Here is a 27,243-nt window from a genome sequence, read left to right as displayed (position 1 = left end):
AACAGTCACCCATGCTAGCAAGGACGAGGTTGATGTGATGGGCATGTGCATAGGTACATGAGTGGCTTTCCCAGGTAATGGTGGGGTAGTTGAAGTCAACCAGTATGAGAGTTTTAGGTTGGACACTAATATTCTCCAGGGTGTTTAGGGACATGGAGTGTGAGTCCTGGGACATGTTTGGGGACATACAGCAGGCTACAACCTCAACCACTGTCTTACCCAATGTTAGCTACACTTGCAGGATCTGTAAGTCATAATTTTGGTCTACCACTCTGAAGGTGTGTACATCCTTAATGAATATGGAAATATCACCTCCTTTGGCGCTTCAGTCCAAGTTTTGCAAACAAAAGGTGTGGAATGAGTTATAGGCCAATAGCGATGGTGTACTTCCTGCTGCCTTTAACCAGGTCTCTATTATTGCACAGATGTCATTGTTCCCCATTTTAAGGAATACTTCCAGGGAGTGTATTTAAACATTTAGACATCTAGTGTGTAGCAGCATGACCCTCAGACTGCATGTGTTTATAGCTGTCATATATTTCTGTATTTTTATGTATACATATATTTATATATAGATGTATGAATTTATACACCTTTCTATATATATGTGTGTATGCATGTATGTAGATATGAATGTATAGGTATATATTTTATATATATATATATATATATATATATATATATATATATATATGTATTATTTATTTTATTTATTTATTTTACATTTATTTACTGGGATAGCCCAACTGGATAGAAAATATAAGACAGGGTGTTTTGTACAATGGTTTAGTAATGTTCCCAGTAGGGACTCACAATTCTCATGGTCTGACACAATTAAAAGCAAAAAGACATCAGATTGGAAACAGAGCTTGGTTAAGTAATTAAATGTTACAATATTTACAGATATGCTTTCAGTTTATAACTTAATCAGGGTTGGTACATGGGCAAAGCCAGTTCACTTTGAAATACTGTTTGAAACTTTTTTTTTTTTGAAGAGACTTATGGAGGATTGAAGGGTATATAGTTTGGCAATGAATTCCAGGTTTTTCCAACACATTTGGCAAACAGGGATTCACCAGCAAAGTTATTAGCTTTGTGAGTTTGGACCAGTTGTTTGTTGGCTGATTGTAGGGAACTCAAGTTGCTATATGGCTTAATAATATTTATAAGTGAGGGCAGGGGCAGCTCGTCCTATCGGACTGCCGGTCTGCAGCCCTCCCACCTATAAAAAAAACCCAAAAAAAATATCTGTGAAAAACAAAATTCATGACTGCCTTACCAGCAGTCTGGATAGTTACATACAAAGCAATCTTTGCTGTGAAATACCCATGATTCTGTGTGGTGACAACCGCACAACATAGAGGAGCTCTGGACTGCTTCAGCCACAGTCAGAGCCAATAAGAGGACTGAGCTGCTCTCGCAGGACTTGCGAGACAATGCGTGCACGGGAGTACTGATCGGTCGTTTGGTGAAGGAGCATGCAGCATTTAGTAGCAGCAGCAGCATGCAGGAAGTAGCTGGTTTTGGGCTCGTGGATGGGGATTTAGTTGCAGCAGCATCGTTTTGGGCTCGTGGATGTACCGGCCGGGTCGCATGCAGGATTAGGTAGCTGATCATCTGGTGGTCGCTCGCTGTTTAGATGGAGTTTACTTGGTCGCTGGTTAGTGCGGGTCGTGCAGGTAGGAGTGTGTGTGTGTGTGTGTGTGTGTGTGTGTGTGTGTGTGTGTGTGTGTGTGTGTGTGTGTGTGTGGTTAGTCCGGGTCGTGCAGGAGCTGATCGTTGGGCTGGTAGGAGTGTGTGTGTGTGTGTGTGTGTGTGTGTGTGTGTGTGTGTGTGTGTGTGTGTGTGTGTGTGTGTGTGTGTGTGTGTGCTGATCGTTGGGCTGGTAGAAATGTGTGTGTGTGGTTAGTCCGGGTCATGCAGGGCTGGTAGGAGTGTGTGTGTGTGAGCGCGTGCGTGTGTGTGTGTGTGTGTGTGTGTGTGTGTGTGTGTGTGTGTGTGTGTGTGTGTGTGTGTGTGTGTGTCTGCATCTGCATGGGTATATATGTGTGTCTGTATTTTCACATATGCGCTGTTGAAGTTTCCTTCTCTGCTGGCTGGCAGACAATAAGGATATATGGCCACATCTAGCTTTTGCAAGCACAAGTAGCCATGCAGCTACAACTTTATCAGGCCAGTCTCACAACACAATACTCTTGAACTCTCAATGACATTTTCACAATCCACTTGTCAGATGAAATCAGTCAGGAAGAAAATTATTTAGATTTCCCCTGATATAGTTTGGAAATGAGAATACGAATATGGAATTTGGATGATATGGTTAGGAAATGGTGTATATATGTATGGATCATGTAATAATATGAGTAGCCTTGTAAAATTAAAATAAATCTACAGACTGTTTGATTACTGGAATGTTTCACGTCATGACTGTATCAGTAATAGTTTCCTGAACAGAAATGTGATGGCATTTAGTCTAAGACTACTACAACTGATGAGTAGAAGTTTGCAGAAAACATTTACATTCTATATGGTTGATATGTTAACTTATTAGTGTGTTTCAGAAAGGTTAATGATTTGATTGGATCCTGAGCTCAGAATGCTGGAGCACTGCCTATGACTCAGATAACTTGGATAGAACTGTCTCTCTTGGCACTTAAGGAACTGATGATTAGGGAGACGGGAATCATGGGTCACGGCCTGCTGTTTTTTCTCAGAAGGCAGGAAGATGAAGGCATACTGGGGGAGCACCCAAAGCATATGAGCTCTGATAGAGACTGCAGTCATTGGCAGAGATGACTTTAGCAATGTGAGGTAGGCAAGCACACACCTTTGTATAACACTACCCAGCATATCAGAGGGGTTAGGATGCATAACAAAAAATTCTCTTCATGAACAGGAAACAGGACACTGCAGGAGCTCAGCTAACCTCCACCTTCCATGTCCCAGGTATCTTGGATGGCTGGTAGTCAGTGGTTTGGTGGGAGCTGCACTAAGCAGGAAGATCTGTAGAATTATGAGATGCACTGAGCTAATGCTGGGTAAGTAGCATTGAGAAAGGTGCTAAAATAGTAAAATAATAAATAAAGGAACAAAAGATTAATGGTTTGTAAAGTGTTTGTATGTTTAAGGACAGTGTCATTCTCACAATTGTCACACTTTAGAGGATCACCCAGCAGGCTCCCAGTGACAATGGCAAGATGGGAAATACAGATTCCTAGTCACAAAAAAATGAACTGCAGTTTCAGCAACAAGCAACAAATGTTATTAAAGTGTTTAAGATGAGTCCAATCTCCCTTGCTTCCCTGATAAAAGGGGTCTGCACCCCAACATTCCTGCTACTTACGTGTAAAGACTCTTAATATCACCATGCTATGGAGGACAGAGAATACTATGATGTATAACAACTGCATACAAAGTATATAATCCACCACATTCATGTTTTGTAGGTCATCTATTTAGAATATTGCAGCTACAATCATCACTCAGTGCTACACAGCTTCCCTTGTGTACCATGTGCACCCCCCCACCATATTATTCTTATACCCACACATTCCTGACTCAGAGTTTCACACTGATGTGCACATTCTGTCCCAAAACATATGCCTCTGCATTCATATTAACTTGCTACCATCCACTATATGCTACTTTCAACTAATCCATAGCATAAAGGCTGTGGTATGTGTGGTGAGCGACACAAGACATTTTCAGCAAGCTAGCTTCAGTCAGTTTGGCAGATATGGCCTGAAAAATGACCAATCACTTATTTTCTTTTAGCACACATGGTATTCCAGAATGCTAAAATCTGAAGATGGATTATGCTTTGCCGGAGTAGAATTTGCTGACTTTATGAAAATAAATAGCATTTTTTTCCAAAATGCTTTTATTCATTTTATAACACAATAACTTAGTATAGTAACAAAAAACAAATAAACTATATACACTGTAGATTTTACAAGGAGCTGAGAGCTGCAGGGGAAGAGAAGTTTAGTGCTGCTTATGCTAAGTCAGCTCGCATTGTTAATAGCACAACAGGTTGTGTACTTGCTTTTGATGCAGAAGGTTGTTGGTTCTACTCCCACAAGGGGTGAATGCTGCCGTACTGAAAAAGTTAAGATACTAACTATGAGCCTGTTATCGGTTTGCTATCCATTTCCTATTGCAATATTACTAGCTTATCATTTTTAATGTAATATAGGGAATTTATTCCTCAGGGGCATCAGACACTTTATTTTTCGACGAAACCATTAAATATAAAGGTATTTGCTAGCAGCAAACCTCTTCATTAGTTACAGATTTATTTAATGTGGAATTATTTAGATAAGTTTTTTACTTCTTCAGAGATTGTGCATATTTACTGATAATGGTGGACTGTAGAATTGTGCATATTTACTGATAATGGTGGACTGTAGAATTGTGCATATTTACTGATAATGGTGAACTGTAGAAGTTTGAGTAGACTTTTATGATGGAAATGTTCTGAACTGAGCAGTTTTGTCATTATGGGTGCATGCATTTTGTTTCATTGTTTACTGGAAAGATGTTCTGAATTGGGCAGTTCTGCCACTGGTAAAATGTATTTTCTTTGAATGTGGGTTTCAATGCTGTTTCAATGAATATGAGTTTCAAGGGCAGAGAAGTTTTAATGCTAAGTTTGTTTAGCAGATGTCTTAGTGTTTGTGCTGTAAAATGCAAAATAAAACTTTCAAATGAAGTCCAAATCATCATAGAAGTAAATCAGTATGCACATTAGTGTTTATGGTAAATGGTGTGAAATAGCCAAGTAATGGATCATTGGAATGGCTGCAGGGGGAGGCTCCATTCGACCATGATTTTGTGAGGGGGAAGGGTGGCAAACTTAAAGACAGACCCAGCTGAACTATACCTCCCAAATGTCCAGATTTTCAAAGAATTAATAGATTTTTGCTTCTTATTTTTGGTTTGTTCCTCATAAAATTTGTGGTTTTCTGGCAAATCATTTAGGAATTAAGTCACTAAATAATGACACACTGAGTTTCAGACTTCAAAACCTTCAGAAAAATGCATGCTAAAGTAAGACCTGTTGTTCTATCAACTGTCTCAGTTCATACAAGAGCAATTTTAGTACTGTTTATATGTTCCCCCAATATATTTGGCCTTGTCCAGATTTATTGCATTAACAGGTTGAGAGGTACATGCAAATAAATTGCTTTATAGACTTAGGCATAGCAAAACCTCTCAACTGTCCCTGATTTTGACTCAAAATGTTGCTCTTCCCCCTAGTAATCCCTCCGCAAAATAGCAATTTTGGAAGAAAACATTGAGGGTTTACAATTAAGAAATAACTAATAATCAGAGTTATAGATTACTTTTATTTCAGAAATGCATGAATATTCTTTTATTTTGTCAGCTGCTCAAGTTAGCAGTACTAATATTAAAGTGTCCCTTCTTTGACAGGTTCCCAGCTGTATTGTGTGGCTATTTTATATTTTTACATCACATTTTTGGTCCATTTTTCATAAAATTGTGTTTCTTTTGGCAAAATTGCGGGTTTTTTGGCAAATTAGTGACAAATCATTAAAGCCTGAAGTTAGAAAATAATGACAGATGTTTGAGTTTCAGATTTCATACCATTCAGAAAATTCATACTAATGCAAGACCTATTCTATTATCTTTCTAAGTTTATAAGAGCAATATTTAAAAATTGTCCTTATTTTTGGGCCTTTGTCCCACTTCTTTGTATGGCTTTGTCTAGATTTATTGCTCTGAGGTTGAGAGGTATGACAAATGTGTCAGGGCCATCACAGTCAGCCAGAGACATTTCAAATTGTGACATACTTCTTGCACCCCACTCCCCCATGTAGTGACTCCGGATGTGTCGAAGCAAGGCAAGGAGTAGTTATGCAGTGTAAATGTGCAGAGTATCGCCCCCATCCAAGGTAGACACAAGTACTAGAGTGGCTTTTCATCTGTTCTTGATTTTTGCAGAATGGTCTGGTTTCTGTCATATTTTTTGTACTGTTGATTTATGCTTATTACTCAAAGTGCCTATTGCTCTGTGTTTAAGTAGCAATACTTTAATGACCATCAGGTAAGCTTGGCTGAGATCGTAAGATGCAAGTAAGCTTTAATAAGCATACTGTTAAAGAATTGCCAACATTGAAAGCCTTTCTGTTGTTGCCATGTAGAGAATACTTAACTAGATAATGTATATGCCTTGGGTATTGAAATGCATATGACAGTATTTGTAATAAAGGACAGATTACATTATTTTAAGAAGCTCATTACACTTGGAGACTTCCAGTCATCTCTGCAGGCTTTACCCGTAAACTAAACAGAATGCCAATTGTGTACAGTAATCCTTTTAAGCAATATATCTTGAGCTTATTTCTTGTTTGCTTTTTATTTTTTACTTTGATCACGTTTTCCCCATGAAACAAGTAGATAGTTGTCAGGCAGCAGGTCTTTTTTTGGATAAGAAACATTTTTTTACAAGTGGGGGCATCAGACACTTCTGCTTTCAGCATGTTACTTGGTACATCACTTTACATATTAGTATATTTACTTATTTAAGATGTCACACTAGTTTTATTTTCTGACTTTTAACAAAATGAGATTTCTTTGGCAACATTTACTTACACTACGATGTATGTAGCATCAAGCTACCTACAATGTTTTTGCCTTAATAGTAAGAAGTTTTTAAGGTTGAGTTATCTAGAGTCCGCTAGTTTGTGTTAGATGTAGATGAATACATTTTATACAACATAATGATTGCATTCTATTTTATTCTGCAAATCAATTTTTGTATTATTGCCACTCCACCGAAGAGAAACTGTAATTGCGTGTCATTTTAAATAGGAACTGAAATATGATAGCACTTTAAATTGTATAATTTAATTTAAATCATTGATTGTTTTTTAATTACATAATTGAACTTAATGCTGTGATATAAGCACATGGTCTCTTGCTTGTGGTTCATCTTGAAAAAGCCCGTCATAGTACGGGTGAAAGCGCTTGATTCACGTTACTTTCCAACTTGGATGTAGACTGTGTTTTACTTCTTTGTCTGTTCGTGCAGTTTTGGTGTGTTGGATATCACAATTAAAAGACTTGTACACTATATTTGGAAGTATCATTTATCCCGGTGAGAAGAGTTTATTGGATTTCAGTGCTCCTGCTTTTTGTTCTCAGCTGTTTGGGACTTAGTTCGTTTTCTTGTTCTGTTTGGTGCTTGTTATGGCAGAAGGCACTGAAGTTTCCGACTTTCCAGGGACACCGCTTATTTTAAGCGATACAGCAGAAGACCTTCCGGTTACTAGATCAGAATTTCGGCAGGTCATACTTTTGCTTACTCAGCTTTCCAATTCAATGAAAGAAAGCAATGTAAATTCCAGCAGCAGAATTGCTGCAAACCAAGAACAGGAATTTGGCGCGGATGGACTTGTAAGGTCTACCACACAGGAACCACAAGCCTCCGGTGGCCCGGAGCAGCAACCGAGTGATGTTTGGAGAAAGGGCTTATCATCCCAGCAACATTTGGGTTTTACTGCAACGGAGAACGCACAGAGACCGTTCAACTTTGATGTTTGGTCTAACAAGCAATTTACTTTCTCAACAGGTACTTTTAATAATAATGTTTCAGCTGTTAACAAGATTGACTCTGACTTTACAGTTTTTACTGACAAATTATATTCTTTTAAAGCAGCAAAAATGGAAATCGATTACTTGCAAGAATGTATCAAAGTTAAAAGGGTACCCAGAGGTCTCCGAATCAACAAATTCCCTAATAATGCAGTTGCAGGCTCAGAACTTCACAAGGACATTTCTGAGTTATTTGATAATACAGGGCTCGACATGTTACAATTGATGGTGAAAGATTATGAAAGGAAAGCCGACAACTTGTTAGAAGAACTTAACATGCTTAATGGGTCCATTAACAATGACACTTCTTTTTCCAGAATTACAAAAGACTATAATAATGTTTTTTATGAAGTCGATCAATATTGCTTTAAAATTATGGAAAGGAAAGTTAAAAAGTTGGAGAGAGATTTGAATGATTATAAGAATGGGATAGCCTACTGTTACACAGCCAAATCGAAATGGTCTAGTAAACACACGAATAATAATGGGGAGGCTTCATCTTTCCAGAATCACATTGATGATACTCCAACAGTTGAAACTGTAAGACGTAGTGAACGTATAGCTCAGAAGCACATTAATAGTAATAATACAAATAATAATACCCCCAAAAACGATGACAACCAGGTTTTTTTCTTTCCCCAACGCAGGCAAGGGAACAGAACACAGTTCCAGAACCATCAAGCGTGGGGGAAACAATGCAGATGACATTATTACCAAACAACATCAATTTATCTGAAACATCTTGTTCTCCATGTTTAATTAATACTAAGAATAACTTCACTATTTACAATTTTACAGAAAGTTCAATACATGACACACATTTTGAGTTGTTCACAAAGGGCTTCCATTTTGTCCCTTCTAAATCTATGGACACCACTAAAACCATTTTGGAACAAAAACTTTTTATAAGACAGTTAAATTTAGATATTTTGTTTTAAAGGCAAAAGTTATTCAAAAGACTTGGTTAGTAGGTCAAGTACTTTTAACCCACCCCTACACCCAGTCATTAAGATTTTTGATGACTTGGTTGAGGAGGATGTGAGAAATTTACCTAAGAAGAGTCTCAAACCACAGAATCTACCCCAATGTTGTCATGCTCTTATCAAGCAGCTCAGGGATGAGCGGATATGGGTAATGAAACCGGACAAAGGGGGTGGAGTGGTTTTAATGTATATGAATGAATATGAAGAAATAATACACAACATACTCCAGGACACAGAACAATACAGTACTCTTTCATTAAATGAGTTAAACATAGCATATGCTAGGATTAAACTCCTACTTCACGATATGTTAATGCAGGGTGTAATTAATGAAAAACTTTACAATTTTTTATTAGTAAACAAACCTCTTACACCTGTCATTTTTGGAATTCCCAAGGTCCACAAAGGGTTACAGCCATTGAAATTTAGACCCATTGTTGCGGGTGCGGGTAGCATTACGGAACCCTTAGGCAAGTTTGTGGACTCAACACTCAAAAAAATATAGCATCAATGAAACATATTTACAAAGATTCTTGGGAATTCCTGAAAAATATAAAGAAAGATTATTTTTTAAAAACTAATTTTTTGGTGACAATAGACGTGATGGAGCTTTTTCCTAGCATTCCACATGATGTTGGTGTTCAGTGGTTTAATGAAATTTTAACAAAATTTTCAAATTTTAGTAATAATATAATTAATTTATTATCTGATTTTATGAATATCATTTTGAACAACAATTTTATCTACTTTAATGGGGAGTTTTTTAAACAAAACAAAGGGGTAGCCATGGGTTCCCCATCTGCATCTGCATATGCAAATATTGTCCTATTTCACTGGGAGAATGAATTTGTTTTTACTTCACAATGGAAAAACAATATTATACACTACCAGAGGTATTTGGACGATATATGCGTCCTTTGGGAAGGTAGTAGGGAAAGCCTTGAGGATTTTTTGCAGTATATTAATGAGACAACAAATTTTCTGAGATTCACATCTAATGTTAGTGAAAATGTTATGAATTACTTAGATGTTTTGCTATTTAAAAACACTGAGTTGCAAATGTTTGAGTCTTCGGTGTTCAGAAAACCCACCTTCTCCAATGCATACCTACATTTTAGTAGTGCTCACCCTTACTCCCAGAAGAAAGGGATTTTGAAAGGTCAACTCATTAGAGCTTCTAGAATGTGCAACACTGATAAAATGTTCCTTAATGAAGCTCAAATGTTGACCAAATTATTCTCAGAGAGGGGTTACCCTGAACTATTAATAGATGAAATGTACCAAGAAGTGCTCCAGAAAAGAACTGATTTATATAGTCCCTTGTTGGGTACTGGATTGGAAGCACCCCTTAACCCTAATTTGTTAGTAGATAACAAAAACAATATCTCTGCTTTTCAAACAGCCTTCAGCTGTACTTTCAACAATGATACTAATAAAATAAAAAACACAATCAGCAAATATTGGTCTATTTTAACAACAAATGATGACACAAGGAAATGGGTACCTGAGAAACCAGTATTTATTAATGCAAGAAACACTAATTTAAAAAACATGTTTGAGAGATATCTTCCACAACAAACCTTGAACAAACGTGGTATAACAGGCACACACAAATGTAATTGTTGTAAACAATGCCCATACATTATGAACACCAATGTTTATTATATTAAGTCCAGGAAATTTAATTTAAAATCCACAGTGTATTGTAATTGTGGCTCTAAGGGTATTATTTATCTAGGAATTTGCCAAGAATGTGAGAGCTTTTATGTAGGTAAATCAGAGAGAACGCTGCATAAAAGGATTTACGAACATCTTTATGATATTCGTAGAAAGAAAGAGACGAACGCATTTTTTAAGCACTCAGCTAGTTGCCCTAAGATGGCACTAAAATTTCTAGTTATTGAACAAGTTCCGCTAAACCCTAGAGGAGGAAACTGGGAGACTTCTATAGAATTCAAGGAGTTGAGTTGGCAGTTGAGATTAAATGCATCGGAACCTCCGGGTTTAAATGATGCCATTAGTATCACCAGCCTCCTGAAGTTAAGAAGGGCAATGTTATAACACTATATGTTTGACATAAAGAAAATTTTGTATTTAATATTACACTGTTACGGGCTAATACAAAGTACTGAGGTTAATCAATAAGACCAGCATGAATTTTGAGTTATGTTTCATGTTGTTCTACTTTGGTGTAATATCTTACTGGATTCATTTGTTTTGAGGTTGTTTTTGAACAACATAGATTTTCTGGTTTAGTCATTTCACTGTTAAGAATTTTTTGACTGTCAAGAATTTTGTTGACTGTCAAGAATTTAATCTTACCTCTTTGGACATGGTTCATTTTGATGTTTGTTGAGTTTTTTATTTATTTTGTTTATTCATGTTATTCATTATTTACTCAGCAGACCAATGCACATGCACTTTTTCGCTCCCCACACAAGTAGTATTGTTAAGTATTTTTAAGTATTTTCTAAGTATTTTTAAACAGTTTTAAGCATTAGAATATATTTATGTAAATATTTATGCATCTACAATCATTACTTTTACTTTCAGACTCTAACAAATCACTTTTTTATTTTTGTGGACAACATGTATTTATTAATTAATTTCTTAGATGTCTTAAAATAATTTTAAAACAACTGTAACACAAAGTATACCTTTCATTTCATTACATTGGAATTGGTTGTTTGTTACAATGCATATATTTATGCACATTAACACTTTACATATTAGTATATTTACTTATTTATTTATGATGTCGCACTAGTTTTATTTTCTGACTTTTAACAAAATGAGATTTCTTTGGCAACATTTACTTACACTACGATGTATGTAGCATCAAGCTACCTACAATGTTTTTGCCTTAATAGTAAGAAGTTTTTAAGGTTGAGTTATCTAGAGTCCGCTAGTTTGTGTTAGATGTAGATGAATACATTTTATACAACATAATGATTGCATTCTATTTTATTCTGCAAATCAATTTTTGTATTATTGCCACTCCACCGAAGAGAAACTGTAATTGCGTGTCATTTTAAATAGGAACTGAAATATGATAGCACTTTAAATTGTATAATTTAATTTAAATCATTGATTGTTTTTTAATTACATAATTGAACTTAATGCTGTGATATAAGCACATGGTCTCTTGCTTGTGGTTCATCTTGAGAAAGCCCGTCATAGTACGGGTGAAAGCGCTTGATTCACGTTACTTTCCAACTTGGATGTAGACTGTGTTTTACTTCTTTGTCTGTTCGTGCAGTTTTGGTGTGTTGGATATCACAATTAAAAGACTTGTACACTATATTTGGAAGTATCATTTATCCCGGTGAGAAGAGTTTATTGGATTTCAGTGCTCCTGCTTTTTGTTCTCAGATGTTACTTGGTACTTTAATAAAGCTGAATATAAATTATAATTAAAACTGCAGTGCAAGAACTGGTTTGAGTTGACTGCTACTTGATTTTGACTGGCATTCCATTAATGTATTTAAAAAGTAATTTATTTTTTCATGCCTCACAACCTTTTTGTTTCCATCTAGATATTAAGTAAGCAGTCATGCAGCCAATGCACTAAAATATTTTTATTCTTCTACACTTCATTTTGTCTTGATTGGACTCTCATAATGATGGTTTGGCACCCAGGGCAGTGTATTTAGTTAGTTTTTGTGGTTTTGAGCATAGCTCCTCCCCTTTCTAGTTGGCCACACCCCTTCCCATTGACCCCACCCATTCAGCTGTCTCCTGCAGCCCCCCTTTGATTTGAAGTCACCAGCCGCCACTGAGTGAGGGAGTATCCTCAGGGTGGCTGAGCAGATCATAGTGGAATCATCTGCATATTGAATGCAGGTATCTTTAGGGATAACAGTGTGAAGGTTATTGATGAAAATAGAGAAGAGTAGTTGACCTAGTATGGAGCCTTGAGGGACACCAAGTGTGAGAGGTAGCTGGCTGGACAGTTTGCCCTGCCATAATACCGCCTGTTGTCTACCAGTCCGGTAGTACTGGAACCACTGGATTGCATGCATATTGAGGGAAACTAACTTCAGAGAAAGATTGAGAAGTTCATGGTTGACCATGTCAAAGGCTTTTGATAGGTCAAGAAAGAGGGCAGAGGATAGCCTATTATCATTCCTGTTTTGGTTTATAACACTAGTGAAGGAAAGGAGGGTCAAGGTGGTGCTGTGGTGTGGCCTGAAACCATGCTGGGAGTTGGATAGTAAGTTATTCTGTGCAAGGTATTGCATTAGTTGCTTGTGTACACATTTCTCCATTATTTGGTGAGTGGGGAAAGAATGGCAATGGGTCTATAGTTGGATATGTCTGAGGAGCTACCACCTTTATGGAGTGGGATGATGTGGGATATTTTCCAGATTGAGGGGATAGCACTTTCGGACAAAGTTCTGTTGATCAGGATAGATATGGGATATGCAATGGCATCTGCAGCTATTTGTAGGTGCTCTACAGGGAGGAGGTCAGCAGAGAGGGTGGTAGGTTTTAGTTTCTTTATAAATTATTTGATAAAACTAGTGGATATGGGTTGGAAACTAAATTTGAGGTGATTAGTGGGTAGATTAGAGGTGGGGTTTAAGTCTGTGGGGGTTAGCTGATTTGCTAGGGATTGGATTGTTTCAGTGAAAAAGTTAATAAAAGCGCCAGCTATGGTCTCTGGGGAACTATGGGTGTGGTTAGCCAGGGATGGGGTGGTAGAATGACCTGGATGAAGAAGTTGATTTAAGCCCTCTCAGAACTTTTGAGGGTTGTTTTGGTGTTTTTGTAGGAGATTTTGATAGAAGCTTTTTTATCTAGTAGAGTCGATTTTTTTTTGTTTCATTCCTGAGTTGGCGATATTTTAAATGATCAAGTGGGGCTTTAGTTGATCTCCAGCAGGCCCAGGCTCTGTTTCTAGTTTTGAGTTTTGATTTGGTATCTTTTGTGAGCCATGGTGCTGTGTTTGATCTAGATTTTATTGTACGTGCCGGAGCATGGGAATCAAGGATACTTAGGAATTTAGTGTTAAAGTGAGCTATGGCCTCTTCTAATGGTAGATTTTTTGTTTTGACCAGTTAACTGCTTTTATTTAGTTTAGGAAATAACAGGGTCAAATTTTTTCCTGTTTCTAAGTGTTTTAAATTTGGTCTGGTGAGGGTTTCCTGTCTTATGTTTTATTGGGGTCCCCTTCAGTCGATCAAACGTTTACATGTTCGAACCACATATGGCCGAGACCATATGTTCGAACTTGTAAAAGTTCGATCGGACTTAATGGAGATCTCCATGCAGAGCAGAAAGGGAAGATTTCCCATTTCTGCAATGTAGTGCAATCTCGGAGTTGGTATATTTAAGTAAGGGGGTGTGGGTGGGTGCAGGGGGGCTATAGACACTTAGTTATGTGTTTTTTATGTGTTTTTATTTCAGTGTTCGAACTTTTAAGAGTTTGAACATATGGTCTCGGCCATATGTGGTTCGAACTTGTAAAGGTTCGATCTACTGAAGTAGATCCAGTTTATGATATAGGTTAGTAGATGGTCGCTAAGGTCATCAGGGAGAGTCCCAGCTATGTACAATTGGGGTTGGTTATTGACTAATATACAGTCTAGGATACTTTCCCTCTTGGTAGGTTTGTTTATCCTAGTGGGAGCGGTTATGGTCTGTTTAAATCCAGATATGTTTATAGGTGTGAGGGGTGGGGGTTCGCAGGAGCAGGAGTTTCAATCGGTACTGAAGTCACCAAGAACTATGGTTTCTTGGGGATAGATAGTGGATAACCAGTAAAGGATATCCTCTAGGGTATTTATGTTGTTACCTGGTGGAATGTATGCACAGACGCTGTTCAAGCATTTGTTATAGTTAATCTGTAGTTTGGCTATGAGAAGTTCTGCATTATTGAATTGGGGCAGTTGAATGGTGTCTCTATTAACAGTTAGAGTATTTTTGTAAAGGACTGCTATCCCACCTCCTTTCCTTGTGGTGTGGTCTAATCGATGAATATTATATCCTGGAGGTAGTATCTCATTATCAGTAGTACTAGGTTAGTACGGTCTAATCGGTGAATATTATATCCTGGAGGTAGTATCTCATTATCAGTAGTACTAGGTTAGTACGGTCTAACCTGTGAATATTATATCCTGGAGGTAGTATCTCATTATCAGTAGTACTAGGTTAGTACAGTCTAATTGGTGAATATTATATCCTGGAGGTAGTATCTCATTATCAGTAGTACTAGGTTAGTACGGTCTAACCGGTTAATATTATATCCTGGAGGTAGTATCTCATTATCAGTAGTACTAGGTTAGTATGGTCTAACCGGTGAATATTATATCCTGGAGGTAGTATCTCATTGTCAGTAGTACTAGGTTAGTACAGTCTAACTGGTGAATATTATATCCTGGAGGTAGTATCTCATTATCAGTAGTACTAGGTTAGTACAGTCTAATTGGTGAATATTATATCCTGGAGGTAGTATCTCATTATCAGTAGTACTAGGTTAGTACGGTCTAACGGTGAATATTATATCCTGGAGGTAGTATCTCATTATCAGTAGTACTAGGTTAGTACGGTCTAACCGGTGAATATTATATCCTGGAAGTAGTATCTCATTATCAGTAGTACTAGGTTAGTACGGTCTAATGGTGAATATTATATCCTGGAGGTAGTATCTCATTATCAGTAGTACTAGGTCAGTATGGTCTAACCGGTGAATATTATATCCTGGAGGTAGTATCTCATTATCAGTAGTACTAGGTTAGTACGGTCTAACCGGTGAATATTATATCCTGGAGGTAGTATCTCATTGTCAGTAGTACTAGGTTAGTACGGTCTAACCGGTGAATATTATATCCTGGAGGTAGTATCTCATTATCAGTAGTACTAGGTTAGTACAGTCTAACCGGTGAATATTATATCCTGGAGGTAGTATCTCATTATCAGTAGTACTAGGTTAGTACGGTCTAACCGGTGAATATTGCATCCTGGAGGTAGTATCTCATTATCAGTAGTACTAGGTTAGTACGGTCTAACTGGTAAATATTATATCCTGGAGATAGTATCTCATTATCAGTAGTACTAGGTTAGTACGGTCTAACCAGTGAATATTGTATCCTGGAGGTAGTATCTCATTATCAGTAGTACTAGGTTAGTACAGTCTAATCGGTGAATATTATATCCTGGAGGTAGTATCTCATTATCAGTAGTACTAGGTTAGTATGGTCTAACCGGTGAATATTATATCCTGGAGGTAGTATCTCATTGTCAGTAGTACTAGGTTAGTACGGACTAACCGGTGAATATTATATCCTGGAGGTAGTATCTCATTATCAGTAGTACTAGGTTAGTACAGTCTAATCGGTGAATATTATATCCTGGAGGTAGTATCTCATTATCAGTAGTACTAGGTTAGTACGGTCTAACCGGTGAATATTGTATCCTGGAGGTAGTATCTCATTATCAGTAGTACTAGGTTAGTACGGTCTAACTGGTAAATATTATATCCTGGAGATAGTATCTCATTATCAGTAGTACTTGGTTAGTACGGTCTAACCGGTAAATATTATATCCTGGAGGTAATATCTCATTATCAGTAGTAGTAGGTTTTAGCCAGGTTTTCATGAGAAACTTAATGTCTGGGGAGTGGGTTACTAAGAGGGCATGTAGATTGGGAATTTTATTGTTAATACTGCTAATGTTTAGGTGAAATGCTAGGAGAGAACTAATGGGAGTAAGAAAGGGGTAGCTTGACTGTGGGGGTTGTGTTAGGGGAGTGAAGGTTACTGGGTGTGGGTGGGCCAGGGTTGGGATGAATGCCCCCATGTATTATAAGGTTATAGTGACAGAATACTCTAAACTTTAGGATTTTGTTTATAAGTTTTATATAGTCTTTGTCTTTAGGATTGTGTTTTGTGGCTTTACAAGGGTGATATTTTGTTGGGAGTGGTAGATTGGGTGTATGGAGGATGGTAAAGTGTGTGGTCTTATGTAAGAAGTCATGGGTGGATGTTTGAACATTTGAGTAGTGATTACCATGGTCAAGTATTTGTTCATAGGCAGTAAAGTGGTAAAATAGAAATAGTAGAGGCAGTAAGGTAATTAGTACTTTTTTACTTGTTTGCATTTTGTAAAGGGGGCTGTCCAATTATGATGGTTGACTGTGCTAATAGGGTGTGGAAGAATGGAAGAGAAGGAAATGGGTCAAGGGGGGAGGGCTGTTTAGTGACGTATGAGGCACTAATTGGTACTTAGCATAAGGAGAGTGGCTAAATGTATTTTAAATTTAGCAGTAGTGGGGGTGGGTGGAAATAGGGGGCAGGGTGAGGTGTGCAGCGAGCCTGAGCACAGCAAGGGTGAGCAGAGCGGGGCTAATACACACACACATTGCTTACACCCTTTGAAATGATTTCATTAATATATTCTTCAGTTTGTTTTTTTTAAATATATTCTTCAGTTTAAATGCACCAAACTGCTTAATCTCAGGGCTTTTTGATATGATTTTTGATATAATTTTGGTTTAGATTCACCAAATTATCCTGTTTCTTATACTGGTAAGTACTTTTAGGCTGGCATATTTACTTTGTAAATTTACTTGTTGGTAGGATTTCACTAATAAGGTGTTAGGGACACCTCCAGTGCAGCAGAGCCAGAGCTTGAATTAAAAATGTACACTGTTTAGCAATAATAAGCTTTTTAAATGTAGGTTGCTGTGGGGCAGGACAATACATCTCTCTGTATATCTGTTTCAGCAGGGAGGTCCTTCCTATGTTGCAAGCCTTTTCAGGTTGAGGGTAGTTTGGTGGGGGATAGCACCTTTTTAAATGTAGGTTCCTGTGGGGCAGGACAGTAAAACTCTCCATATATCTGTTTCAGCAGGGAGGTCCTTCCTATGTTGCAAGCCTTTTCAGGTTGAGGGTAGTTTGGTGGGGGATAGCACCTTTTTAAAAGTAGGACACTGTGGGGCAGGACAGTATAACTCTCCGTATATCTATTTCATCAGGGAGGTCCTTCTTATGTTGCAAGCCTTTTCAGGTTGAAGGTAGTTTAGTGGGGAATAGCACCTTTTTAAATATAGGTTGCTGTGGGGCAGGACAGTATAACTCTCCATATAACTGTTTTAGCAGGGAGGTCCTTCCTATGTTGCAAGCCTTTTCAGATTGAGGGTAGTTTGGTGAGGAATAGCACCTTTTTAAATGTAGGTTGCTGTGGGACAGGACAGTATAATTCTTTGTATATCTGTTTCAAAAGGGACATCTTTCTTATGTGGAAGTCTTTTCAGGTTGTGGGTAGTTTGGTGGGGGATAGCACCTTTTCTAATGTAGGTTGCTGTGGGGCAGGACAGTATAACTCTACATATATCTGTTTCAGCAGGGAGGTCCTTCCTATGTTGCAAGCCTTTTCAGGTTGAGGGTAGTTTAGTGGGGAATAGCACCTTTTTAAATGTAGGTTGCTGTGGGGCAGGACCGTATAACTCTACATATCTCTGTTTCAGCAGGGAGGTCCTTCCTATGTTGCAAGCCTTTTCAGGTTGAGGGTAGTTTGAGGGGGTAGCATCTTTTTAAATGTAGGTTGCTGTGTGGCAGGACAGTATAACTCTCTGTATATCTGTTTCAGCAGGGAGGTCCTTCCTATGTTGCAAGCCTTTTCAGGTTGAAGGTAGCTTGGGGGGGGTAGCATCTTTTTAAATGCAGGATGCTGTGGGGCAGGACAGTATAACTCTCCATATATCTATTTCAGTAGGGTGGTCCTTCCTATGTTGCAAGCCTTTTCAGATTGAGGGTAGTTTGGTGGGGGATAGCACCATTTTAAATGTAGGTTGCTGTGGGACAGGACAGTATAACTCTTCATATATCTGTTTCAAAAGGGACGTCTTTCTTATGTTGCAAGCCTTTTCAAGTTGCGGGTAGTTTGGTGGGGGATAGTTGTTTGGTGGGGGGTAGAACCTTTTTAAATGTAGGTTGCTGTGGGGCACGACAGTATAACTCTCCGTATATCTGTTTCAGCAGGGAGGTCCTTCCTATGTTTCAAGCCTTTTCAGGGTGAGGGTAGTTTGGGGGGATAGCACCTTTTTAAATGTAGGTTGCTGTGGGGCAGGACAGTACAGTATAACTATCCGTATATCTGTTTCAGCAGGGAAGTCATTCCTATCTTGCAAGCCTTTTCAGGTTGAGGGTAGTTTGGTGGGTTATAAGCACCACTGCTGTGAAACAGCATGCTGGGTCAGGAGCACCGGGTCATATATATATATATATATATATATATATATATATATATATATATATATATATATATTTATATGGGTCTACTTCTTTTGACCTAACTTTCATTTGCCTGACACTCATTTGCCTGAGACCAAATGACTGAAATTTCATTTGCATGACACTTCATTTGCCTGACACTTCACTTGCCCGACAAGTATTATTAGCAAGAAAATGGAATGTGCCCCCTTCCCCACTGCAGTGTGACCCTGGAGTTAGAATATATAGTTAGGGGGGTATGGGGGGCGAAGCCCCCCACTTACTTTTCTGTTACTAAGCAATATTACATCAAAAGTTAACAATATTATATGAAATGAAGTGGGGGGGCTTCACCCCCCACACCCCCCCCTAACTATATATTCTAACTCCAGGGTCGCACTGCAGTGGGGAAGGGGGCATATTCCATTTTCTTGCTAATAATACTTGTCAGTCAAATGAAGTGTCAGGCAAATGAGATTTCAGTCAAATGGGGTCAGGCAAATGAGTGTCAAGCAAATGAAAGTTAGGTCAAAAGAAGCAGACCCATATATATATATATATATATATATATATATATATATATATATTATGTATTCTTATATATATGTATATATATATATATATATATATATATATATATATATATATACACACACACACACACACACACACACACACACACACACACACACACACACACACACACACACACACATATATATATAGTATGTATACATATGTCCACATATATGCATCTCCATACATATATACATGTATACATAGAGAATCTGACTGATTCTAAAGACTCCTTTCCCTACTGTTGGATGACTATACTAACCGATATGTTTGGAAAGTCATCACTATTTTATAGGGCTCAGATGGTGTAATGGTACATTTTTTTTTATTGTAAATTACATGTCCCTGCATTCAAGACTTGGTAGCCCATATAATTTTGTTGCAAGGCAGGACAGTTGCTGCTGGGGAGGAAGGGATAAGAGCAAAAGCCCCCCTGCAGAAACGTAGATTTTATTTTTTAAACTGCACATACACAGAAGCGCTTTTTCATGTTAAGTGCTTTCATGTATGTGTGTTCAGTGTTTTGTGATTTGGACATATGCTAGTCATGCATGTGTCCTAGACCCATATATATATATATATATATATATATATATATATATATATATATATATATATGTGTGTGTGTGTGTGTGTGTGTGTGTGTGTGTGTGTGTGTGTGTGTGTGTGTCTGCATCTCCATACACATATACATTTATATCTAAGTACAAAACTTGACTAATGTTAGCAAACCTTTTCCCTATTGTTGAATGACTGTGATGAATGATATGTTTGAAAAACGTCAGGCATATCTACAGCTCAGATGGCTTAGTGGCAAATTGCTGTTGATATGGTGTGCAGGGCCCTGGGTTTAAGATTTGCAATGGCTGTTTATTTTGTTGCTGGGCAGAACAAGGGCTGTTAGATACAGAGTGATTAAGACACTTTTAAGCAGTTGTAAGCGGGTTTGCACTGGTTTGTATGGTGGTACGCAATGTTAACTTCCTGTTAACTATGCTTATACACAGCCGTAAAAAGTGCTTATTCTGTGTAGGCATCACTTAGCACCATGCAAACAGGCTTAGTCCCGCTTACTACTGCTTGCACCTGCTTACCCCCATGCTAATTTCTTTAAAAGAAAGAAAAAAGGGGTGATTGGACAGTGGTGAAAAAAGGTGCACGAAGAGGGAAAAACAATATGAAAGATAGCTAGGGATGTGCAGGATGGGAGTAGGGAAGTTCCATAGTTGCCCATTTCTTATACAGCCACAGTTGTGCATATATACTGAATTTGGAGGTAAATTTGGACACTCAAACTCCTGAGAAAGGGGTGAGGACAGCAATAATGTGTTGTGAAACCAAACAGAACAGATTACATGTGTCCAGTGGATATGTGTGTGAAATGGACAGCTATGTATGGGGCAACATTTTTTGGGGGAAACAGATTGCCTTTTTATTTATTTTTATTCTATTTTTTTAAGGTGAGAGTGGGATGTTGAGGAAGGATAGTAGGTATATTTGGGGAGGTAGGTTGGGTAGGAAGACAGACAGGACAGTCAAGACAGCATACAGTGGCAGGATATGACACATTTGGTGGGGTAAACACCTTGGATAGGGAGGGGTGTTTGGTAAGTGGAAGCCCACGAGCCCCCAAATGGATACAGTGGGACTGAGGTCCCGCCCATGGGCAGTCACCACTGCACCTTCATGGCCCGAAGGTCACTGTGCTGGGGGCTGAGCAGGAGGGGCAGGCTGACCCTCTAAATGTACCATGTGACCCTCAAGCTGGAGTAGCAGATCTCCCAATTCCTTGCACGGCTCGCTACGTACCAGACCCCGGACCTGGCTTCAGGTGACAGGGTCCTGTCCCTGCACGTGCCCAGTGGGGGATGAGCCCCATATCCTGAGGCAGTCCCACCTGAAGGTGGTGCAGGACCAGCAGATGAGGAGGTCTTGGGTGGATCCCAGACATGCTGGGGCCTGGTGACATGGCCAGATGAGGCGGGAGAGGTGTATTTGCTCAGATCTGCCTTCCCAGATGTGCTATGGTATTGCACTTTTAGAACATATGTTGGTTAGTAATGGTAAACACATTCCAGGATTAGTTATAACAGCATGCATAGATAGTCTCATTAACCCAAAACAACAGATTTGGAACGTTTGCATAGCAAACAGAAAACATGCATATAAGGAACCACAGTGGGCATGACACCGGCATGCAGGTTGCATTGATAGCAACAGGCCAGCAATGATAGTATTTGAACAGGGAACATTAATTGGAATACATTTCAGCATCTGTAGAACAATAGGACACATCCCAACAGTAGGTTTGGTGGAAAACATACCCATTCATTTATGCGTTTAGATTATTGGTGAAGATAAGGTGGGAGAGAGAGATGTCAATTAACAAATGTAGATTCTTGCAGTGGTCACAGCTTTAATGATCATTGCTCTAATCATTACTCTACAGGTACTATTACAACAATCTATGGCCTTGGGTTGGGCAGTGGTATGTTTGTACACAGTGTATAATTACAGCCTTTGTATAAGTATTTTATACCTTCTCTTACCTGGAAGACCAGTGGAGGGAATGCTTGTTAATAGTACCTGACTGTTTCTACCTATATTCACATAGTCAGGGTTACATATGTGCGCTCATACTGTGTGTGTGTGTGTGTGTGTGTGTGTGTGTGTGTGTGTGTGTGTGTGTGTGTGTGTGTGTGTGTGTGTGTGCGCTACTGCTAATCTCTGCCTTGATTTCTAATGGTCACCTTGGTTGTTGGTAGCAGGGACTGGCAGCTGTGACAGCATGACACTTTTGTACATTTCTTCGGGGAGACCACTTTGTGTATGTACTTATCTTTCTGTCATTTGCAGCCTTGGGTTTGGACTGCGGGTGTTGGACACAGTATAACTGCAGCCTTCTTATAGCTACTTTATACCTTCTCTTACCTGTAAGACCTGTAGAGGGAATTTATATTGACACTGCCTGACTGTTTCTACACATATTCACAAAATCCTAGTTGAAATTATGCATACAGCTTACTACCACTCCTGAGATTCAAACTGTGTGTGCTTCTGCTAAAAATACAAGTTTATGTTTCATCAGAACATGCTATTGAGAAACTGCTGTCTCTTGGTTGAACAATCTGACCTTGTGATTATAACATTCACATATATGTATATATATATATATATATATATATATATATATATATATATATATATATATATATATATATATATATATATATATATATATATATATATACACATTCCTACAGATACCTTTTGACATTGCACAGTGTGGAAAACAGTGGTTAACACAACATTACTATTCTGATATCAGATCTTGATGCACGAAACATTTCAGGTCATACAATACCAGTGTAAACACAACCAGTCTGGGGTTTTCACTTTTATTGATATATAACCTGTATGTCACTGTTACCCTCCTACTGGCTTCTTTAGTCATTACAAACCATACCCATTTTTAAATACTGCAAGGTGACATTCTACTACATTTTATTTCTTTGCCCTACATAATACCAGCTAGATTGTTACTCACCAGCCTCATGATGCAGCCTTAGCAGCCTGCTGGCATGGGCTTCCAAGTTCACAGCCCTCTTATCTGCAGCTGTACAGGAGATAAAAACATTTATACATACCTATCCATCATATACACAGGCTGGACTTTGGAAAACACTTATTTTGACTAATACTTACACATGGCTGGAGCATTCCCTGCCCAAGGATCTTGGACCCACTGGTCCAAAAAGTCCCTATTCCTCTGCTTCAAGTCAGCAAAGTGGTGCTGGACCTGCTCGCTAGTTTGAGGGATGCCAGTGGCAGTGGTGAGATCTCGGACAAGATGGTCCCAGGCCTCCACTTTGTAATGGGAGCCCTGGTACAGCAGCAGTCTCCCTTCATGGTCTTTAATGAGTAGTCTGACCATGACCCTGAACTCCTGAATGCCCCAGAGCTGCACCCCAAAGCACACACCTTCACCTACACCAGCTATAGTGCCTACAGTGGGGAGCTACAACTGGTTATGGGCTGTATTCCCACCTGCGAGATTTAAATAGGACTAATTTCCCACCCTTTAATGTGATTGGACAGTTTTGAAACTGCTGACCTAAGCTAAGCACCGGGTAAACTCGCTTAGCAAGGATAACCATTGCTTAAAGGGGTAGATGCTAAACCCTGCTTATCAGTGTGCAAATCCATTTAGCTATGCTAAATTTTGCTTAAACTTTACATTTCACTGACACCTCACATTGGGGGCTGCTACACTACCCTGGCTAACATATACATAATAATATTCACTACCTATTTATGAAAAATGCATTTTAGTTGTGTTTCACATATGAAAACGTATGGACTGCTGTGGGGGCTCAAACTGTGACTGAGTGTATGTCAGGCAAATGCTCTAACCACTATACTATTCCAGTTCCACTACTTTTATTGTGTATATTTCTATTCAACTTCTTTTGATGTTTAAACTCTGCTATGCATAACTGTGCGATGGGCACACCCACTCAGCTATGGTTAAACTTTATTTGTTTAATAATAGCAAGATTTTGAGGATTTAAATTACATTTCACTATTTCTCACTTTAGGTGTATGCCTGCTGTAAAGGGAGAACAAGGGCACAACACTAGGAACAGTTTTAGCACTTTAAAAGTGCATGGGATAATGGGTTTTGTGTTAGCATGTATTTTGTGAGGTGTATGGGAACTCAGGCATGTCAGTGTTGTGTTTCTGTTATTTCTTCATTTAACATTTGTTGACCGGGTAAGTCTGCCTAGGATGGGAAGCCTATTTTCAGCAGAGGCCCGGGGTGACACACTCCAGATGCATGTCTGTGGCATGCATTCTGTAGATATACTTCACAATCGTACAGTATATCCGCAAACAACTGTGTTTTTGCTTTTAAAAGTGCCATAGTGGCATTTTCTGAGTGAAGGGGACATGTTACATGTATGGGCACTGCTGTAACATGGCCCGTGCACTCATGCACAGATCATGTCCATGTACGTGTTACAGCAACGCTCCTTCATAAATATGCAAGCCATGCTGCTGTGCTGCACGGACACGATCCATTCTATGCAAGAATAGTTTATTATTCCATTGAACTTTACTGAATCCCAGGAATGATTATAAGCAAATCTATATCATATATGTGGGTTGAACTGTGGGACTATAATGGAAAAGTACAAAATGAGCAGTCATCCACGGCCTATACGCCATAGCCGTCAGTGATGCACGAGGACAGTGGCTATGTAAAATTATGTAGTTAGATGTTATAAAACATATCTACATCCTCAAAGGGCATAGTTACAGTTATTATTCATTTTTATATAAAATAACAACATGGGTATCAAACATATAGTCAAGTGGGCAGTACATACAAAGCTATATATATATATATATATATATATATATATATATATATATATATATATATATATATATATAGGTCAAATAAATATCTGTAAAATCTGTAGTAATACTAAGGAATATGTAGAATATTAATACTTACTGTAGGGATCTACGAGCTGCCTCAGCACCTCATTGACCCTCATTCAAAGTTTGGCTAAATCCCTTTGATGCAGGTCTTCATAGTGGTGATGAACCTGCATTCCAGTGTGGTAGATCCCCATCTTCTGTTGGTGTTCCCTTACGATCTGGTTCCACATGTCGATCATAGGGAAGTTCCTAGGCCTGGCTCTCATCCTCTGCTCCAGTCTGATATAAACCATCAACATCTGGGTCATCTCCTTGCTGGTCCACTTGGGCACATGGACATGCCTCAGCTTCCTCAAAGTTACCAACATGATTTTCAATTACTGGAAATCTGAAAAACACAAAAACAAAAAGATTCTTACTGCGGTTTGACTCGATTTGCGGTTTGCAGTGGCCTGATTAGTAAATGTATCAAAATCAATATTTGAAAGTGGCGCTGATGTCATGTTCTAAGATTATTGGAAAATAATGGGAATGTGCAACACATGGTACCATTTATCAATACCAATTGAGTGTTTATAGGGTACACCTAGTTGTTTCGGTGCATAACAGTAATTTACATGGATGTGCTGGAATAGGTTTCCAAAAACTTGAATTTTAATTAAACTCATTAATTATATATTGCACAGATGGTACTTAAAGCTATGTGCACACAAGGTGTACTTTGATTCTGTGAGTCTGAGTGAGAGGTGCATTGGCAACTGGTTGAATTTTTGTAGTGGTAATAAGTACATCTGTTGCAATTAATCATTCCAAAAGTTACATGTTTAAAGTCATGTTTAATCAAAATGCTAATTTTAACAGAAGTTATTAAAAGTTCTTGGAGTCATGTTTTATGGAAATTTATGCATACAGGTGTTGTTCTTCTAAATATTTTGGCTCAGTCCCATATGCAGCTGTATAGACAAACTTCTACTGCAAATGATAACAGTACATGAAAGAGGATTTTTGAATCATCTGCATTTCTTACTGGTAATCTGTTCTACTCTGCGGTCTAACTATAGAAACCTACAGATTGAACCAGTATCCATATTTAGTATGTAATGTTGATGTTATGGGTATTTCTTAAATCATGTTCCTTAAAACAGTGTTAAATCATGTGTTGTTGCTTTTACAAATATTTCTTCAATGATGCTTCTTAACAAAGGTATTATTACTACTGTATCAATTTACTATTGATAGTACTGTCTACACATCCTGAGGTATTCTGATGCATTCTATACACTGTTTAATTGTTAATTGATGTAGTATTTAAATGTGAAAATCAGAGTCTGTGGTTTAATGCTGTTGTCATACATGCAATGTCAGAGGTTTAAATCCCAGTTGTGAACTGTACCAATATTGCAAATTATGTTGATTTTACAGATGTTATGTGAAGGTATTGTTAATACCATTTACATGCCATGTTAGTATTTATCACAGACAATCTTATACAGATCTTTGCATTGCACAGGAATGCATAGTGTTTATTTTGACATATGCTGTTCACAGAAACAAACGCATAAATGTGCTCACCCATGATTATTATCATGTGCTTATCAATGTTTTTCAGATGGCAACTCATCCTAGGGTTGACAACTTTTCCCCCCAGGAAAAAGACATCATCACTGATGCTCTCCATCAACATGGAAGTAGACCACTATGCCATTCAGGGGGTTCTGTGTGGAGAAACTAAATCTGGAAGGACCTCACCAACATGATCAACACAGTTGGAGACCACAACTGATCCCATAAAGCCTGTAGACATTGCTGCTTGGATATGATTCTTCATGCAGCTATTATGAGAGGTTGAGGGATGGCACCAGTGCTGGACCACCATTGACCCCCAATGGCTCACAATGTTTTGGCCTCACTGCATGCAGCCTGCAGGGAGCAACAAATCCCTGGTGGTGAGATTGAAGCTAGGGTTCCAGGACAGACATGCATGTATCCATATTCAGTACATAGATGAGTATTTTGACACTCACTGCATATTGCTGCAGCATGCACATTCATGTTTCCTGTGTTTGATTTACAGCAGCAGAGCTGAGCCATGAACAAACTTCAACATAAAGTGAGGATGGTGGACATAAGTACAATTACATGTACTGGTAGATCTGATTTATAGACAGAGCAGTGCAATCTACAGTTATAAAGTTTATTGCATTAATATTCACAAGTCCATCTACTATGGGTCAACAGCAGGGAACTGCAAGTGAGTGTCTATATTCTGTTGTTGTGCACACTACCTTGTTGGTGCCCATACCTCATTTAATGGCATTGCTGCTTACTGTTATATTGTTGTTTCCCTACATTGAACACTACAGGTACATCCCGTGGAGGGGCAAGCCACGCATTATCAAGTACAG

The 27,243-nt window shown here is 38.4% G+C and overlaps 1 long non-coding RNA gene across 1 annotated transcript in view; it reads right to left on the bottom strand.

The window, feature by feature from the left end:
• Positions 1 to 27,243, bottom strand: part of LOC122812284 — a 582,921-nt gene that overhangs the window by 492,898 nt on the left and 62,780 nt on the right. Inside the window, exon 2 of the long non-coding RNA XR_006366377.1 lies at positions 24,912 to 25,226. This is a non-coding gene — a long non-coding RNA (uncharacterized LOC122812284). The remainder of the gene's footprint in view (positions 1 to 24,911; positions 25,227 to 27,243) is intronic.

The sequence above is a fragment of the Protopterus annectens genome, chromosome 9.part0 (assembly GCF_019279795.1).
Source record: "Protopterus annectens isolate FY-2018-M chromosome 9.part0, PAN1.0, whole genome shotgun sequence".
Taxonomy (NCBI): domain Eukaryota; kingdom Metazoa; phylum Chordata; order Ceratodontiformes; family Protopteridae; genus Protopterus; species Protopterus annectens.
This window is presented reverse-complemented; position numbering and strand designations above follow the sequence as displayed.